Source organism: Pleurodeles waltl, chromosome 7 (assembly GCF_031143425.1).
Source record: "Pleurodeles waltl isolate 20211129_DDA chromosome 7, aPleWal1.hap1.20221129, whole genome shotgun sequence".
NCBI lineage: Eukaryota > Metazoa > Chordata > Amphibia > Caudata > Salamandridae > Pleurodeles > Pleurodeles waltl.
In genome coordinates, this window is record NC_090446.1 from 19,434,173 (window position 1) to 19,447,411 (window position 13,239).

The 13,239-nt window shown below is 43.0% G+C and overlaps 1 long non-coding RNA gene across 1 annotated transcript in view; it reads left to right on the top strand.

Annotated features, from left to right (window-relative positions):
* Positions 1-13,239, top strand: part of LOC138247134 (uncharacterized) — a 96,726-nt gene that overhangs the window by 61,932 nt on the left and 21,555 nt on the right. The window lies entirely within an intron of this gene.

The following is a 13,239-nucleotide window of genomic DNA, read 5'->3' on the forward strand; positions in this document are numbered from 1 at the left end:
AGGGGTCTGTGATGACTACAACCAGTGCATAGAATTCTGTGTCACATACTGAGCATTTGAAAACATTTTGAGCTCCTCAGATTATTTTGATCATCTTTGTTTCTAACACTAGAATTAATTTAATGAAACTTACGTGCTCTCGTTAAAGGCTTGGCCGTCCACCCACAGGTACATGTCCCCCTTCTTGTGCAGGCCGATCCATGGTACAGCATGAGAAAATGTTGCCAGCAAAAACTCCTTCACGAGAAAAATGTGTAAATTATCTCAATATTGCAGCTTTTTAGAGCTAGGGTCACCTATTGTTTCTACTTGCAGCTAACTCTGTTAGTGTAAAGAGTAAAATATTTTCCTACGGCTAACAGATCTTGATTGGACAAAAGTGGTCACCTTCAACTAGCATATTGACAAGGATTTGGTAATAATATGAGGAGGTTGTAGAACAGTGGTTTCCAATCTCTGGTCCGGGGAACCCTGGGGGTCCATGAAGCCTCCTCAGGGGGTCAGTGGCTTCTTAGAAAATTAAATAATATTAACAAATAGGTCCCCAGATTCATTAATGTGTTTGTGGGGGGTCCCTGGATTCAAATTATGATTCAGTGGGGTTCTCTGGGTTCCAGTAATGATAAAGTGGGGGTCCACAGAAGTCAAATAGTGGGAACCACTTTTCTAGAAGGATGAAAGGAGATGCAACAAGGTATACCTGGCTGTCAGACATGTGTTCCAAGGGGCAATTTTGGTCACTGCTGCAAGGGTGCAGGTGAGGAAGGAAGGAACTGGACAGGACTGTGTGAAGATTTTGTTTTGAAAATGCAGTTTTGGTGCAAGTCAGAAATTATGATTTGACATGAAAAAGCTACACTAATTTACTCCCTCAATGTGCTTTCAGCTCTCCTGAAAGACAGTAGCCCAGTTTTATCTGCAACTCTATCCCACAGTAAGTACAGTAACTACACATCCTTGCTTGTCATACGTCTCTTTGAGTTGTGATACTAATTTTCTCACATATGTCACATTCACAACTTCCTGCTGGGATCTAATCCTTTACTATTAAATTGTATACAACTTCTATTCCACTGACATCTTTAAATTCAAGTCTACTGTTTGCTGCTTTGTTTTTGCACAGACTTCTTTCCTTGCACTTTTTTGTAAAGTGTAAAGTGTGCTGCATTACTGAGGGTAAGACTCACTTAATATCAGTTTGTAGATTAGTAGCAGAAGAGGAGGATTGGCCTCTTTCTCATTGGGGATATACCACATGTGATCATTTGAGTTTTGAGGATGTTACTACTTACCCCTAACAGCATCCCCTGTTACAAATAAGTGTCTTCACCTTGTTATATGGTGATCTGTATGAGCCTACCACCACACGATGCAGAATATCCCGTATCTGGGATTCAGTACACAACACAGTGACAGGGTGGAGGCAATATTCTGCTCAGACCCAATGTGCAGTCTCTATTTTTGTGCCTGACTAATGCTTCATCTATGCAAGGGTCACACAGAGCACAACTGTGTATATACAAAACCTTTTAAGGTTGTTGATGGTGCTTCCCTCTATAGCGGCACTCCACTGCAATAGGAGAAGGCACTGGACTCAAAGGTAATCATACAATCTGGTCTCAGGAGCTTTAAACAGTAAACCTACTTGAGTCTGCACATTACTCGACCTCAGTACCACCATCCTTTCCCGCTCATAACAGAGGAGGATGGGGTTTAATTTGAGCTGGTGGTTGCCAGAGGAGAGCACCGGAACTCACTGTTTTACAAATTAAGAACTGCTGGCTACAGTGTGGTACGATGAGACAGGAGTGAAGTGTCCTTTCTCGATCTACTACACCGAGGCACTACCTTAAGGCAGGTGTCTGCGGGAACCAAATCAGTTACTGTGCTCCTGTGTGACTAGCTATGGGTGTGGCTGGCAGCCGAGAATGGAGGATGCCACTGCTCTGTGCATATGACCCTTCACCCTACCACAGAGAATCACAATCCTTATCACAAAACTCCCACAGTTGGGTCACACATCACATACACCCACCTTCAAACCCACCCTCACGGTCATACTGCCCTGCATACAGGCACACAAAGAGCAACATATGTATTGAGATGGCCTACATAGAGCTGTGGCGGGTTGAATAGGTACTCTTCATTGGACAAGCTTTCTGCTGCACCAGGTGTGCACGTGTAACTATGCCTTCCTCACAGACACTGTGAAACTACCCCCCACATTCGCAGCAGGCGCTACTTTTGGTGAGTTCACACACTGGGCTTTCAGAGGTGCGAGGTTATGGTGGTCAATTCACCCAATTGCCAGGGGTAGCGGAAGTGATATCAGGTGCCATTTGACCTTTACTTTCACTCACACACATATGCTTACACACCCACACACACACACACACACTTACACACACATTCTCGTACATAAGCGCACTCTCACCCGCATGCACATTACACACATTTAAAGGCATTTTTTACTTAACTCAGATGCCAGATAGGGTCATATTTTAACTAATCATACTCCATTTTTTAATCACACTATTAGTGAATAATAGAATATTATTCACTATTAGTGTAACAAAAAAATGACTGAAAACAAGAAACGTTTAGCCTTCCTAGCACTGATTTTGCCACCTCTGAGGTCAGGGGGTCGCAAAGGCTGCACCAGCTGTGACCCCTGGTGACCCCTTAATGATGTCAATGGAGGTGCCTCCAGTACTTCTTTTGTGTGCCTTAGTGCCTCCTATGAAGCCTGCATCACCTGAGTAGATGAATTCCCTGGCATTTCTACTATTCGCCCCCTCTTTTACCTACCACTGTGCCATGATCTAGAAACACTTTAAATGTGCAGCCTTGTGTTTACAATGTATTATGGACCCATGTGCAACATTTCTCTTGAAGATGACTAACACAAACACAAGGACAAATGTATGACATTGGACTTGGGGACTGAGGTGCGTTGGCAACGCACTACAGATGATTTCATCACATAGCTCCAGACAACGGAGTTTAAAGGGCTTGCTACATGAAACACTTAGAGCCCTTGATGGCGGTATGAAGTACTATATAAATGAAACAGTACCATAGTGGAGTTAGGTTTGAAGGAAGGACACAGCATACATTTAATTGGTGACATGTTGTTCAATATGGATTTTAAAATTGTTTAGGTCGCAAACTGACCGAATCAGAATCGGGCCGTTTGTGACTGCAAAAAAGCCTTTTTGAATGTAAAAACCTTATTTTGCCATTCGGTAACCTATTAGGGGAGTGTTAAGGGTGTCCCTTCCTAATAGCGACTCGCAGTGGTATGTGTAAATGTTTAGCGACTGAAATGGGGTCACAAAACATTCACATTTTACCGACTTCTTGAAGAGGGTGGTAAACCATTTGCAAATGGGAAGGGATCTCCAAGGGGCCCCTTCACTTTCTTGAATGTGGGTAAAAACATTTTTTAAGAGCAGGCAGTGGTCCCACCGAATTAAAAAATTGAAAGAAAATGTTTCAGTTTTTTTTTTTTAAATGCATCCCATTTTCCTTTAAGGAAAAAAGGCTGCATTTAAAAAAATATATTTTATTTAATAAGCAATCACCGACGAGCAGGCCACCATCCCCTTGATACTTGGCCATTCCCAATGGGGCACAAATTGCGACCTACCTCATAAATATTAATGAGGTAGGTCTATTAGGGACCCACTGGGAATCTCTAAATGTGTTTAAGACACTTTTGTACATCATTGTTTGTGATTTCCTAATTGTGAATTGCAAAAATTCTCAATTAGGAAATCACAAACACATTTTTGGGTACATCTGGCCCCCGATGAGGTGACTTGCAATACCCTCAAATTCAGGAGTGATTCAATGGTAATTAGAAAATAACTGTTTTTCTATTAAACCCTTCTATTTCCTAATTTAGAAAAGAAAAAGATGAATTATTACCAGGTACTATGGTGTCTCGAACACAGCCAGAAAACCGTTATTAAGGAAGCAGGAATGGTTGCTCGCATGCCACTCCTTTCGTGTTTCGTTTAGGTAGTAACACCTCTCTTTAAAATAGACAGAGTAGTCAGGACAGCGAGGTTGGACGGGAGGAGATATTTTATGATGATCTTGGTAGAAAAACTTGAACAACACTGAAAAACAGAAAATAAAAATAAAAAAATCATAATTTTAACTGCACTTAATTTATTTTTAAATTCATCTTTATGTATTTGCAACCCCTCAAAATGTACTTTCAGTGATTACATCTACTCTTGTGATGTCAAATTACCGAAATTAGGCAATTACGCCAGCTTTAGTAATTAAGAGTAACTTTGGGCAAAATCCTGCAGGAGCACAGAAACAATGAACGAAGAGAGAGTGAGGGCTACTGGCCACTGCTGTTCGTGTCCTGTGGCATTTAGTGCTGAATGCTGGATTACGCTTCTCACACAATTACGCATAATCACTAGTAATTTTCTGGTAATTACGCTAGAGAGAATTACGCCAGTTACGTCCACCCCTAGTTTTAGCCCTCGAATAAACTTTATTAAACAACATAGTAATTTGTCTAGGTTGATCATTTATTATTGAGGAGAAAAACTCATGCTACTTTAGCCCTGAGAATCACCTGCGTGTTTTAAAAATAAACTATTCAGTAGTGAGATTAAGTTTAACTGAAGAACACTTTTACATTGAAATAAAGGTATATAATTGTTAAAATATCTTCAAAATGCCTGGGGCCCTCAGATAGCCATCTTCTATGCGTTGCCCATTATTCACTTTGTTCCCTGCCATTGAGACACCCATGACGACTTGTTCTGGCCAATTCTTTTCTAGGCTTTCTCACCTTTTTTGGGACAGAAATGTTGTGCTACATTTCTGTGCATTTTCAATGTTGTCCTCAGTGTATAAAAAATGAGTGTTGATGCTGATTGCTGTTACTGGGCTGAGGCCTAGAAAAAAGGGTCTGTGGTGTGGGGGGGGGGGGGGCACACCAAGTGCACCTTGTCTTTTCTGACACTGACTGCTGTCCTCTCACCGGCTGAGAAGAACTCACAGTGGTATCAGTGACACAATTGTAGTAGCAGAGCTTTTTGCTCATTGTCTTACAGTGGGACAGAGGCCACTGGTCTCTCTCCTCTGTTAAAAATAGTCAATCAACCAATCAATCATAGCATTTGTAAAGTGCACTACTCACCCGTGAGGGTCTCAAGGTGCTGGGGGGGGGGGGTGCTGTTACTGTTCGAACAGACATGTCTTGAGATGTCTCCTGAAGGGTGGCAGGTCCTTTGTCTGTCACGGATGGATAGGAAGAGCGTTCCACGTCTTGGTGGCGAGGTCGTTCTGTGGATGCATGGAATGGTGGCGAGGGCAAGGTCAGCGGAGCGATGCTGTCGGGTCAGGGTTTAGAAGGAAAGCCGTCTGTTGAGGTATTCTGGTCCGGTGTTGTGCAGTGCTTTGTGAGCGTGCAAGTGTGCAAGTCTGCCAGTTTTCTTTCTACTGAGTTATTCGCTTAGTCCATGTGGGACATGGAGACACCAATGCATTTCTACTGTAAAGATGTGCCAGAGTGAGCACAAAGACTGTGGGTGCAGGATGTGATGGCAGGGAGACAAGAATCTCTTTTGGATATTATCTTTGGCGATAATACACAAAGAGGAGAATAGAGAGAGCCTGTCAGACAGGGACATGAACATGAATTGTATGATCCTCTTACAACATTCCTGAAGTTCTTTGAAGAGGATCAAGGAAGGAGGAAGACAGAGAAACCTTTGAAGCATAGGAAAAACCTCAGCCCCTTCTATTCTTCATTCTTCTACTGGATGTTGCTGTAGAAGGTTTTGTGGACTTGCTAAGTGGGAAAAGTCGTGTAGTTTTGTGCTATGTCTCAGAAGGCCTGGAAACATCCACTCCAGAATCCTGACTTCCAAATCTGCACAATGGCTTTTAGCTGAGCAGATGGTATTAAAAGAGATCAAATGGGTGAATACACATCATAGTTTGCTAGACGTTATAACAAACTGTGAGGTGGAGTTTCCAAGTGAGCATGGCAGGAAATCCCAGGACCGGACTGACAGCCCACAATGGTATGTGAGGACACCAAAGGTGGCATCTCTGATTGCCAGTCTCCTCACCAGGTCAAGAGAAGATTTGAAGTCCTGCTGAAATCCTGCTTGAAGAGGCTGTTGGGAGAAGGCTTGAAAGAAAAACTACCACAGAGAAGGCGAAATACTAGCGGTATCCCTGAAGCACCCCGCAACCTAGAAGGGTAACCCACAGAGCAGAAGCCTTGCAGGTGAGCTGTTCAGGAAGGAGTGAAGTACCAGGGCACACAGTCAAATAAAGAAACACAGGGATGGAGATACTCAGCTGAGTTATCATGATGCTAGCCAGCTGGCCAGAACTTGCAGTAGGCTGGAAGCCTAACATCAGGTCCTTTAACCTAGAATAAAAATCCCATGAGGAATAGGATGAGTGGGCATGTGCCTAGACCCAACAAGTCACACTGATCAAGACACTTATATACAGCACTGACATTCTGAATTGTACACAGAGCCACCAGAGAGAAAACACTGCCTAATAGTCCCCTCTTATGCACATTGTAGTCACTGCCAGGGGCCTCACTGCAGGGGTAATGCGCTTCAGTGGAACTGTGCCCTTATCTCCAGACAGGGTCACCTCAATGGAGTGGGCTCTTCAGTCCCTTTTAGATGGTGGGAATTGTTTGGCCTGAGCCATGACTGAAAGAAGATGCTTAGAGTCAGTCCTAACCTCCATGACACCGGGGACCATTATCATCATCTCTCAAACTACTTCTGAACTCAGCCTTCAAGCGCAGCATGGACATTTATTCAATAAAATGCCTGGGGTAGCGGAAGTGACATCACACACCCTTTGACCTCAGGGACACTGCAGGAAGTGACGTCCAATGACCTTTGATAGCAAATTTTCTCAGAAAGTGATGTCACATGACATAAACCCTGAAGATATCACAAGCATTGACAATGCTCAAGTTCCAAATCTGCATGGTTAACGTAACAACACAACACAGACACATGTCTATTTGAGATACCATCTATTTTTCAGTGTCGACATGACATGCATGGGAGCATTTCTGATTTCTAAATGCCCTACATGAAAAATCAAGCGTTTGTTTAAAGAGGCGGAAATAGCGCCATATTCACAAAACAGCTTTGGGAACCTAAATAATTTATGCCACAACTGTCATTATTCCATGGTTCCTGTACAGTATACATCGACAATAATTGCACTGATAAATAAACAAATGTAATAAACAATAGTAGTTATCTACACCTGTATCAATGTATATATTGTTATTGATCATATATTGAATATGAATGAATAGTGTTACTGGTTTAAATTATTTCGTAATGTTAGTACACGTTGGCCTTGTGTTCAGGCTTTTACCATACCTGTGCAAACATCTGTTTCAGCAGGGGTCAGCATTCTGAATTGTGCAGAGTTTACTGCACCCTGTATTAGCAGGTGCAGCAAAGTGTGTATCCTTCATTGAATTTCTGCAGGTCAAACCTGCCAGAGTTTAGCAGAGGGTTGGGGGAGAGAGTACATGTAGTTATAATTTATAAAATATTTATAACAAGCAAATTTTGGTGCAGTAAGTGTCAAAGGGCCATATGTATGAACACATTTTCCCATAGACATAGAATGGGTAAAAACCTTTGACACATCTGGCCCACAATCCTCATGTTATTGCCCAAAAACTTGTAATAGGTGCAATTTACTGCACCCAGAAAATTGCTAACTCCATAGAGTCAGATCTTACCGGGTGCAAGAAATAGCACCTTTCATCTGGGGAACTTGTACTCAGGGTCCTAGATTTCTGTTAATTTGTCATTTCAACTCATGAAGAGCACACAGGTGAAGGTTTTATTCAAAGTCACCATTTACCATATATTCACACTAATGAAAGTTGCTTTAAATGTGTTTAGTTTTGGAAAGGGTGCTAAAGGCAGCAGCTAAGCTTGTGCTAAATAAGTCTAGGTTTGATTCAGCCTCAGGTGCCTTAGGAGATGTTAATTGGTTACCGGCGAAGGAAAGAACTGCATTTAAAGCAATGTGTATACTTCTCAAAGCCGTGAACGGAACTGGTCCACTTTTGAAAAGGAAGTTATGCCATTATAGACGGCAGAGGCAGCTGTGGTCTGTGTTGGCAAATCTGATATGTGTGCCCAGATTTAAGAAGGTTAAGTAGGGTGGCAGATCTTTCCAGGTGAAAGATGCTCACTTGTGGAATAAACTACCACTCCTCTTTAGGAAGGAAGAAATCTGTCCAATTTTAAGAGAAAGTTAAAAATGGGGCTCTTTTCTAAGTAGAAGAAGAGTCAAGGTCATAATTGGTAATCCAGGTCTGTGCCTAGTGCTCTCTGTTCACTGCAATGTTTTAGCACCAAGATACCTGTAAGGTGAACGCGCACTTTTTAAATGAGAGTTAATAATGATAATGATAATAATACTATTATGAATAAGAAGATAGTGCTAAATGCAACAGAACATGAATACCGTGTGTGAGCAGCAGCTCACGCTCTCTAAGTGCGTACTTGGAGAAGGATTTTCCCCAATGTTCTCCCAGCATTTAGCGCTAATTTCTTAGCACAAAATACACTCTTCCTTCCAAAATGGATGCAAGGATGCATTTTGTGCTAAAAACAGAGCTAAATGGAAGTGAGCGTAAACCCCAAGCAGTTGCTCACAGTTGCTAAATGTGCTCTCAAAGTAGGATTTTTTCCCTAAACTACTCTTAAATATGCAAGTGGGTGTAATTGCATTATTATTGGTAGTTCCACATCATAACCCAGAATTACCGAAAGTAGAGTTGGTACTTGTTTTGGCACTGGCACAATCTGCACTTCATGGAAGTGTCAATGTGTGTAAAATGTTTCCATCCAAAAATGTTTGCATAAAAGGACTTCAGAAGCCTTTATAGCAGGATATTGCCTTTACCACAACAGCCAGACCATGAGCTGCAGTTACAACGCAGCTGTTCCAAGGAATTAATCTTTACCACCCATTCCTTCATCAAGCATGTTGATACAATGGCATGCCTTGTGGAAAGGATTGTTGGATTTTAAAGTCCAATGCTTTCCCTGCTGTTGGAGAGACTGGAGCTGGAATAGTAAATTATACCAAAGTCCAGCGCTTTCTCTAAAGCATGTGGCTGTAATGTTGTGCGAGGTAAAGGAATGCGTGGTAAAGACACATTCGCTGTAAAGTCCGTGGAGCAACAGCATGCATGGTAAAGGCATGTGTTGTTCCAACACACAACCCATTCCAGCAATATCAAGAGAAGACTCTCGCAAGAAAGTGTCTTACTGAATTTTTCTACCTCGCACCTTATTTGAGCTAAAGTTTGTTTTCTGGTAGCCTCGTATATTTTGTGAAGTTTACAAAGACTGCAAAGTTTTTTTGCATTTTTCTACAACATTTCTGAAGTTAAACCTTTCCACACCCCTAGTCAGAAGATGGAGAAAAGAATACACACATAGTTTGAGAAAACAAATATAAACAAGCAAAGAGTGAAAGGAAGAAAGTGGAAGAGTAAATTACATTCTGTACAACGTGTCAGGCGCGGCTCCTCCGCTAAGCGGTAGCAGCAGCAGCAGCAGCAGCAGCTGCAAACCTTTTACCAAAAAACGATAATAAACTATGTTTATTATTGTTTTTTGGTAAAAGTGGCAGGGCCACAGACTGTGACGACCACTGAGTGCACAGCACTCCCCCTCACTGTGCATGTATGTTTGGGCGGCCAAACACACATGTGAAGTAGGCTCTCTTTAGCCCGGCACTGTGTTGCTGGGCTGCGTAGAGCAGGCACAGACTCTCAGTCTGCCTGGGAGCGCCCTGGATGGGATGCTCTGAGCAGCGTCAGGATTGGCCACAGGGCAGGCTGGGAGCCTCTGCCTGCAGCCTGCCTGAGCAGGAGAGGAGCAGCGACGTGGTGACAGCAGTGTTGTTGTTGATTCAGGTAAGATTGTTTTAGCACCGTGAGCCTCTCCTGTAACGTGTATTAGAAAAACACACTGTCTCATGCGGACTTATGTTACAAAAAATAAAGATAATGTTTATGGGCTATAGCCTGTATGGTTAGGGTCTGTGGAGAAGTAGATATTAAAGAAGCTGGTGTAGAAGTGATGGAGACAGTCCATACAGCAGTAAAGAATGAGTGAAGGATTAGCTGTTGCTCCAGTCTCCACGTCCACAGTTTATCAGTACAATTAGAATCGAGTCCATCAAAGTGTCACCAGCAGGGCCACGTGACGTAAAATGGACTATTAATATTGAGTTTACATGAAATACTCACCAGATATGGTCAAAAGAAGAAATAAAAGTAGTAGAGTGAACCCTGCAGCGACCTTTTCCTTTCAGTTTAACCCTAAGATAGAAGAAACAAAACACCATCTTTGGTTCTTATTTTACAGTAACCATTTTTCATGCCTCACTTCATCACTCCAGGCAGACGTCCTTCTCTTAGGGGTGTCAGTATATGTTCACACCTGGAACATCTCTAATTCAGGACATGGCATTTGAACAAGTCCTTATTTAAGATATCTGAACACTTTTGGCAATGAGTTACCTGGTTGGTGATGAGCTGTTTGAATTCAGCAAATGTAGAAACAAATGCTTAAATATGTGTTATGTTAATGCAATGTGAGGACTAATATTGTTATACTGTTCCAAGCTTACGTATACAAACAGAATGGGATTCTAAAATGAAACCCATCAATATGTTGTGTTTTTACAGCTTATTTCCACAGGTGCCCATTATGTACCCCATCACCACTCTCTTATGGCCTAATGAACCGGTCATTCGTGCTGATGCTGACTGCTTCTGCTGCATTTTATTAATAACTATTATAATGTGTGGCCTATGTCTTCTGGATTATAATTACGGCTCCCGTTTTATGGGATTTATTTTTTTAACATGTGTGTCGGTATTTATCCATATTTATTGTGAGTTTTGCAAATAAATGAAGTTGTAACTTGTATATTTCTATGTTTATTTAACTGATAAATGTGCACACACACGTCATCCTCTTTCTGGTTTTAGCACATTAAAAAGCCAAATATAATAAAATAAAACAACCAAAGCATTATAGCACAAAAAAATGTTGAGATACAGAGTTATTTAAGGAAATCTGATCCCACTTTTTAGACTCCCTATGCTGTCAATCAGCACAGCTATTGGCCTGGAGATCATGAATGATAACTGAGATAATCTCTCAAAAAAGCCCATTTAGCTGTAATTTTCTGCTTTTCAAAATAAAGACTTTTAGGAAGCACAGTGCTTTTTATTGATATATTCATGAAGTACATATTAGCGCTAGCTTAGCCCTAGAGGATTCCTTTATGTGCGTTCAGGTTGGACCTGCCAGAACATTTTTCACACACTGGAGCAGATATCACAGTGGCACTTTGTCATGATAGCTATGTGAACTAGTACAAGACGCTGACGAATGCGATGAACGTGGAGACGGTGACGCTGAGGGGAGCCACGAATGCTCCAAGCACCATGCTGAGCGGTAAGCTGTAGCCGCAGCCGTTTGCCAACTGCCTGGCTGCATGGTTACATCTGCCCAACTGATCCATTTGGGCTTTTCAGGAAGTATGGTGCTGGGGCTGATCTGGTAGCTGGCTGATCTGCCGGCCAAGTCACCCATCCTCCTCCCCAAAAAGCAGCCCAGCAACTTGAGGGTCATCCCGGGGGAGGTGGCACTTCACAGAGTAAATTCCAGATTGCAGGTTGGCAAACTTCAGGACGGCGTGACACAGGACCATGGGATCACAGCATTGATACCACAGGTCCAGAGGATCCTAGGACTACAGGCTGCCCCACGAGGTCTCCAGGCTTCTCCAGCCCTCCGACTCTACAGCACCACAGGCTTCACAGCTACAGCTGTTGGTACCAGCATAGCAAACTAGCGTGAGTGCCGCTACCAAGCCTAGCAAGCGCGGCAACCATAGGTGGCTGCTGCTGAGTGTGCCCTCTGGTACCCAGCAGAAGGTCTGGGTGCGGCTTGCAGGGCAACCAGTGAGACCTGCTCACTATTGCCGCGTTGCTCCCTTGTATTCCTATAGCCTGGAGACAGCAGCAGCCAGGCACCATCAACTTGGGGGAACTCTAGCTTCCCATCACATTTTCATACTTCACTCCACTGAGCTGGAGGAGTACCCACAGGTATCAGATCCCAAAGGAGGGGGACCGAAGAAGAGTGTGGGGAGAGTATGAGGACCCGCAGCTCTCTTCTCGGCACATGACAGGGCACAAATTTTTATTACGAGAGAGAAGGTGGTCCCCAATTAACAGTGGCGGTGAGCCAAGGGGGAAAAATGAACCACGCTGCAATGCCCCAACCCACGACACAGGTGGCACCAAAGGGGTCAAAGGCCTCAAAGGTGTGTTTCACAGGACCAGTCACAAGGGAGTACTCAGAAGGTCAAAGGAGGGTCTAAAGGTATCCCCAAGTACTTTATGCCATTGGGGAATATCACCAGTAACACAACACTCTCTGGAGAACCAGTCCTCAGATCATACCCTTACTGGAGATCTTTTAGCAACAGTGCAATCACTTTGGGCAAATCCTGGGTGGACTTTCCTCCAAGCAATGCAGCACAAGAGTCACTGCCAGAACTTTTAGTGCCAAGCACTCTTCCTCGCTTGGAAATCCAACACAACAAAACTGAGCACGCTTTCCAGCCACAAAATCGAGCAATCCCTCTATCCCCTAATATAGTGGTAAACGACAGAAGCATAGTCCCTGATGACTTTCCAACCCTAGGGCATTGCACAGAAGAAAACCAAAAAGGTAGCTGGGAAAATCTGGCTTTAAAATTATCACCCAAAGGAAGAACCAGCCCAACCACCCCTGGGATGTCTCTCTTACACAGGAGGATTTAGATCAGGTCTTCAAAAAAGACGAAGAGCTGCGGTCAGGGGGAAGGGGTGACCAACACACACCCATAAAAAGGAACATTAACCAGCCCACCACAAACATGTTGTATGCTTCTGAAACGACGCAAAATCATGGGCATATGCACTCGGATGCCCTTCTCCTGACAGGATGGGACCCTTTAAACAAAATCTCACAACCATAACAAACACCACTATTTTCAATACAGATAAACTGACATTCAAATTCAAATCTTGCAAAGTTTGGCAACAGCTACCATGGCTATTGTCAATAAATTGGACAGAATAAATTTGCTAATCAAAAAAGCTCAAGAACATGT